Here is a 7,592-nt window from a genome sequence, read left to right as displayed (position 1 = left end):
CACTAGCGCTAAACCCACCAGACTCCATTTAAAAAAGCAATACTTTTAGCATGTATAGAGCCAACATATTTTCACATGTAAATCGGTAAATTATGTGTTTATTTTAACCAAAACTAGAGTTGTGATAGTTGGAAAAGTGGAAAGACGACCCAAAACAGCTTTTCATAGTTTTATTTAGTTTCTGTCGACTTTGAATGAAGTGTATTTTACGATGCTAAAATTACTGTTTATTTACATGGAGTCTGGTGGGTTTAGCAAACGCAATTTTGCGGATGTTTTTATGTTTAAAAAAAGGATCTTACTCTTTAACAGAAAGGTCGGCCTTCTTAGAAATCCTTTCTATAATGTTGTCAGACACTTAGAATATTAATCTTTTTTTTGAGGGGCATATGGTCAAACTGAGGAGGCATGGCGGCCAAGGCCCTCATGGCCCCCATGACATTTCTGCCCTGGTACTGATCTTGGTAAAAGAGCGTTCCTGTGGGCAGATCCATCTATTTGGAATTGACTATACAACCCTCAATTATGTATATATATTAGTCTACAGGCTCTTTCCTGCATAGAGACATTTTTACCCCAAAGAGGTTTTAGCCAGCCCCAAAGGAAAATCACCAGCACCAAAATGATAAGAATTGAGAATAAAAATGTGTTTGAGATAAATTTACCAACCAGCCGTTAAACAAGCACAACATAAACTTGAATGTGAGAGCCAATCTCAGTTTTATGTTTTATCTCCAGAGTCCAGGCTGTGTCAGACTCTTCTGGGGATTTATTTCAATATTAATATTATTTTTGTTAACTGGGGTTTATTTACTCAAGCAATACATTTTTGTTTATCAAATTGTCAGAAATAACAGGAAAATGCATAGATTTCTGTCAAATGAGGTAACCCCGACTCATTGTCTTTCCTGTACACGGACTAATCATGCTTACTCACAAAAAAAAAGGTTCATTTGTAATTAATTAAAATGATTTTAAATGCAAAGTAATGAATATTCTTTAATATTTAAGTGGGCCTTTCAGGAAAGTGTGTGTCTTAATGTTTTTTGGTGAATTGTCCACCTCTTTTCTTCATGCCTCCCCCACCCGTGTGTGTGTTGCTTCCGTGCTTGGCTAAGTAATGTAACTGTGTCCCAGAAAATAGGTATATATTTAAGGTAAATACAGCAACAAATCATAGTCATTACACAGGATAACCTGATGAATACCTAATATTGGCTCCTTTTTAAATGGTCAGTTCAACAAAATGATATTCACCATCTTCTCTGGTAAACACAAATGGACTACATCTTAGCAGTCATGTGACTTCATGCCATGAGATCATGTGACTGCCTTTTGTATTAATGCCAGAGTTACTTCCTCTGCACACTAAACAACTGATGAAGGTGTTTGGATGAACACTGAAACGTCTTGTATTTTATATTTTTTAATCCAGTGTTTTTAAATTAAAGCTTTGTTGAAACTACAATTACCTGGATGCATAAATGAATCTCCATAGACAGTGTATTGTATATAAAACACATTTTCACACTTACCTGTAGGGGTATCTAGATCTCCTGTCATCAGTCTTGGTTGCCTCTGATGTGAGGTGGATTCTTCTAATAATAATAATTGGTAAAATACTATTACTACTGCTACTACTACTGCTACTACTACTGCTAATAAGGGCTGTCAAACACAAATTCCAAACGCCACAAACTTTTTTGACGCGCAATTTACGCACGCACGTTCTATGATTTGGGCCTCGGGCCGTTCTGTAGTTTGGGGAAATGAGGAAGTGATGCAGCAGTAACAATTGTGGATGGCTTCTTCAGCAGATTCATCATTGACCATATCTATAAAGATTTTTGCGTTAATGTGGGAGAATGTGGTATTTTTTTTTTTTTTTTTACAAAAGTCAAAGAAAAGAAAAGAAGTACTTTATAATACATGCTTTAATTCTAACAGGAAAATTCCACATTCATGAATGTAAATTCAGCAGTAAAAAAACCCACTAAAATTAAAACTTTCCCACAATCAGCAAAACCTTACGCTCAAGGAGCAAAACACTGGCCTAGATTTGCACAACTGTAAGCACATTGTCAGCTTCACACTTTTTGCAAAACATCACACACAGTGATTTGCAAAACACTAAACGCGTGTATTCATTTGACACAGAAATTTGTAGAAATCATGATGTAATTTCCTTGCAATTTCAAAGCAAAGGCGTTCAAATGAACACACCCATGAACCGATTGGTTAAACACAGCCACCAGGTACGCAAACACATGATTGCTTAATTGTAGACACACCAATCAGGTTTAAGCACTATATAAAATGCAGCAGGTAAGTTCACCTGCCTTCAACCAAAATGGAAGGAGTCAGAAGAAGACAGAGTGAGAGGGGGAATCCACAGAGGAGGAGAAGGAGGTAGAGGAAGAGGAAGAGGGAGAGGGAGAGGGAGAGGAAGACCTGAAGCCGGAGAATGTGCTCAAAGAAGAAGAGGACCAAATTTATCAAATGAAAGTCGCACAACACTAGTGGACCATGTTGTGAACCACGGATTGACACTGAGGGAGGCTGGACTAAGAGTTCAGCCAAATCTTAGCAGATATACAGTGGCATCTGTCATAAGGACATTTCGACAAGGAAACAGGTAAAAGAAAATCTGTCTACAGTTACATTAATCAGCTGCTTATTGTATGCACCATATCAGCACTTTTGATACCCCTTCCTGTGACATTTTATAGTAGGTTACATGTATTATTTTCTACATAGGATTGAGGGTCGAAAACGACAAGGAGGAAGGGGGCCCATATTCACGCAAGAACAAGAGAGAGAGATTATAAACATGGTTTTGGCCAATAATGCTATCAGGCTCAGAGAAATCCAAGCCAACATTATCAGTGACCATGCCATTTTCAATAATGTCCATCAGGTCTCATCAGGTCTCATCAGGTCTCATCAGGTCTCAACACTGGCACGCATCCTGAAAAGACATCAGGTTCAAATGAAACAAATTTATCGAGTGCCTTTTGAGCGGAATTCAGAGAGGGTCAAACGGCTGCGGCATGAGTATGTGGAGGTATGTATTGTTCACTTTAGCACTGTGATGTTGCATACTGCACACATGGCCTTTTTACATGTACATTGACTGTATACTAGATCCATCCTGAACTACACAATCTTTTCTTTCACTGTATTTCAGAGAGTTTTACAGATGGATGCTGAAGAAATCCTGCATGAATACATATACATAGATGAGGCAGCGTTCAACCTCACAAAAGCAAGAAGGAGAGGCAGAAATATCATTGGCCACAGGGCTATAATCAATGTCCCAGGGCAACGTGGTTTAACACCAACGAGGTTTAACATCAACCTTTGTGCTGCCATTACACAGGATGGGGTCATCCTCTGTCATGCCAATATGAGCCCTTACAACACAGCTCAAATTCTCGCATTTTTGGACCGATTGCACAACATCGTCACAGCAGTTGCTGCACCAGATGCAATACATTGTCATCTGGGACAATGTGTCATTCCACCGCTCTGCTCTTGTCCAGAACTGGTTTCAACACCATCCACAGTTTACAGTACTATCCCTTCCACCATACTCTCTGTTTCTAAACCCAATCGAAGAGTTTTTCTCTGCATGGCGGTGGAGGGTTTACGATCTCCGGCCCCAGGCTCAGGTACCCCTCATCCAGGCCATGGAGGACGCCTGTGACCAAGGCGACGCCGCAGCTGTGCAAGGATGGATTCGACATTCAAGATGGTTCTTCCCACGTTGTCTTGCCAATGAGGATATCGCCTGTGATGTTCCAACTAGGCGAAGAGATAATGTCTAGTATTTTCTGTACTTTTTCAGATCTTTGTTTTTGTTTGTCTGTTTTTTCTGTGATTGTAACCTGTACTGGATACCATATTTTATGTTTGTCTGTTGTTTGCTGAGCTAACAGTGTTATGCACACTACTGTAGTAGCATGAAAACTGGTACTTGTTTTGTTGTTGATTCTCCATGTTGACATGTTGACTGATTTGGGTATATGGAGAGAAATAAATTATATTTTCCTCAGTCTGTAGCATTGGTCTTGTGTAGTGTTTGGTGAACTTATTGTATATTTGCACTTTCTCTGTGTAGTTCATTTACAGTAAAGTGTTTTAGGTTAACAACAGCAGTGTGTATCTGGTTCAAACATAATTAAGTCAAATGAAACGTGTGTGTTTCACATGGTAACAAAATATGTTTTTTATAAATTAGTGTATAGTTTTTGCAATCACAGCTGCTTCTCATAGTCCTAATTCCAAGTCCAACAAACAATTAGAAAAACACAGCAATTCCACAAAACCATTAAAATAATAACATGCAACACATCTACTAATAAAACCAAATGAAAAACACTCCAACTGGGCAAATAACCAAAACATGCAACGTTGGGAACAAAATGAAAAGCTGCCTAAAGTCACATTCTGACATTTACTGTTCTGTATACCGTTGTATGATTCCTGTATACTTTTATGCACTTTTTCTGGCAATAAAAAAAGAAAAAGAAAATAAAAAAGTTGTGGATGGCTAGGAGAAACCATAGTGCTCCGTGATAATGCGTAGCAACCTTTATTGGTAACCAGTGTGTGTTGACTAATTGAAATGTAGTGTAATGATACCCTCTGAGTTCATTTATTGAATTGCTGTTCAATAGCCAGTTCAGGAAATTCAATAGAGCCACCCCACCCCCCCCCCTCCTTCAAATAACACTTCAGTCAGTATTGTGATTGCTCTTTTATGAAATGGAGGAACACTTTTCATATCTGTGTCAGCCATTCACTCTTCAGACAGCATTTTCTCACCGAGCACAAATGGCAGAGCCCCCGTGTTTTCCTGCTGCCAGGAAAACACACATTTTTTATCACACACCTTCGGACCAGTCCAACACACAGCGCCGAGTGTCAAAGTGCTCTCCAGCTATGTTCATATTCATTTCCTCCTGATTATGTCTTTCTCGTGTCTATGATTACTCCCAGACAGCGCGCTGGGCTCGCTCATTTCAGAGTACATCATAAACAATTTACACGTCATTAGTTTTGTTTTGATCATATTTGTTTGACGAAATGTCTCCCTGCTTGGTGAGTGCTGGGGTTATTTACCCCATTTAGAGGCCCAAGGAACACCATGTAGGGTGTGTTATGTTGCATTGTGTGATTAATTGTTGTGGCTCTGTGCAGAACTTTGAATGAGTCAATCTAAGAGAGAGAAATGTGTATTGTGTATTGCATTGTGTGTGAAGTTAACTGAGTATGGGAGTGCTGCTTGTGTTGACTGGTTTATTAATCTACGGTATGCCAGTAAAATGATTAGTAGTGTGTCATCAAATACTAATGCAGATGATTTATTGTATTTAATCTGTCCAACTGCAAATACCCTATAGAGCAGGGGTCTTCAACATTTTTTAGGACCCCTCAACCCGTTCTCACTCCGAACTTGTAAAATACTGACGTTTGGACAGTGGCTGTCAGCGTCTGAAGCGACAAAAAAAACGCTCTTCAGCGTGTTTGTAGAATGTATCGGGGAGAGCAGCAGCGAGTAGTATGTAAGAGGGGAATACCACGTAGGGAGGGTGTCGGGGTGGTGGATGGGTCAAACACAGGACTTCTTGGACGTTATTCCCGCGTGTCACGGAAACGTAAGCCCACCCACGACCTTTCCCTAAACTCAACCGTCCCGTTCTTCCCGCGAGTCACGGAAACGTAAGCCCACCCATGCCCTTTTCCTTAACCTAACTGAGTCAAAAGGGACGCCAATAGTCCCGACCAAGCGCGTTTAGTTAAAGCGTGTTATATGACGCTAGAGGAGACTTTTAGCGTCAATAACAACGACAAAGACACCTGACCAAGCGTCCGTATTTTACGAGATGGGAGTGAGAATGTGTTGGACCCCTTAGCTGAAAGAGAGACAGACCAGGGATCCCATATGTTATGAAAATTGAGTTGCATATTACAGTAAACTGGGCCTACAATAATGTGCAGGGTGGCTGAAAGCCTTTACACATACCTTTTGTGGTGCATGCAATATTTTAAAATCATTATTGACATTCATATATTTATACATGTTTTAATGTTAAACATACATGTAGCACAGTAAATTCTTAAGCTTAACTGTATCTGTGGATGTCATCAATGTTGCGTAAATTTAAAAACAAATCACAAATAGGCTGATTTATCTTTGCTAATAATATGTAGCAATCATGTTTATGTATATTTTCAGATATATTCACTTTTGAACTTTTAAAAAAATGATTAAACAATATCTGCAGTAACTCTGAGGAGCCACTAAGGGTCCCAGACCCCCTGTTGAAGATCTCTGGTGTAGAGGATGTGGAAGTGCTGTACCACTGCCAAGAGGGCAAAAGTGTGTGTGTGCGTGTGTGCTTGCGTGCGTGCCTGCGTGCGTATGTGTGTGTGTGTGTGTGCGTATGTGTGTGTGTGTGTGTGTGTGTGTGTGTGTGTGTGTGTGTGTGTGCCCTGTATAGATGTCCTACAGAGGGCAACAGCAGACACAAAGGCTGATGTAATAAAAAGCAAACTTCTATCGTATTAACATACAAACACATGCAAACAGAGCATGAAATGTCATAAAAACAATTCACAGTGAGTCAAATTGCTTTCTCACATACACTAGGTAATGTTCATATTTCTAACAAGTTTTTTAGTTCCCTTAGCAGAACTGGTTTGGACCCCAAACATCTTAAAGGCTTTGAGAACACATTTCCTGCATTAGCTTGGGATCCTGCATAAACCCACAATATTCTCCCAACGTGATAACTTTTGTGGTTATTTTAAATAGGAGAGTTTTACCAACCGCGACAGGAAGCCTCATATTGTTTTCACCTTGTGGGTCTGTGTTTGTGTCTGTGTCATCATGGCAAAATGTGGTCCTGGAGACACCTACTGTATTGGGAACTACCACATAAGCAGGTTTTACTACTTTGGCTTCAATCCTTCAATGAGGAAAACTGAAAAATTGCACTGCTCAAAACTCTGGGTATAACTTGTGACTTGATGTCAATGTCCTCAATGGTCCTCCCAGGCTGCAGTTTCCTTCCAGTAGAGTTTCTTTTTTAATGAAACGTGCACAAGAAAATAGTGAAAACTTGTTTTTTAGCCATTTTAAAGTAATTGGTTTGGATTTCAGGCCTGCAACTCCACTCCTAACATAATTTCCAGCAGCAGGCACCTGATTTTAGTGAAAAGGCTCTGATAAACCCACTGTACACTACCTGCTCAGCACAAAACAGCAGAAATACACAGTTAAGGCCAATTTATGGCGCAAGATGGCGCCGCAGAATGGCGACATGGTGTGTTGGTGCGCTCTGTTTTGTTTTGTTTTGTGTTTTAATTCCAGTGTGCATCACCTCCACCTCGCCCACCTCAGCAGGGTCCTGGGCCCCCCCACCAATGCCCTCCTTAAAGCCCCTCCACCCCCCCTCCCACCTCAGTGACGACTCTCTCCATTCACGAGAGAGACGTCAACAGACTCTTTAGGAGACAGAATCCCAGGAAAGCTGCTGGACCGGATGCTGTCTCCCCATCCAGCTTGAAGCACTGCGCTGATCAGC

Source organism: Sander lucioperca, chromosome 16, assembly GCF_008315115.2.
Source record: "Sander lucioperca isolate FBNREF2018 chromosome 16, SLUC_FBN_1.2, whole genome shotgun sequence".
NCBI lineage: Eukaryota > Metazoa > Chordata > Actinopteri > Perciformes > Percidae > Sander > Sander lucioperca.
The sequence above is the reverse complement of the archived record's forward strand: the minus strand, read 5'-3'. Positions refer to the sequence as shown.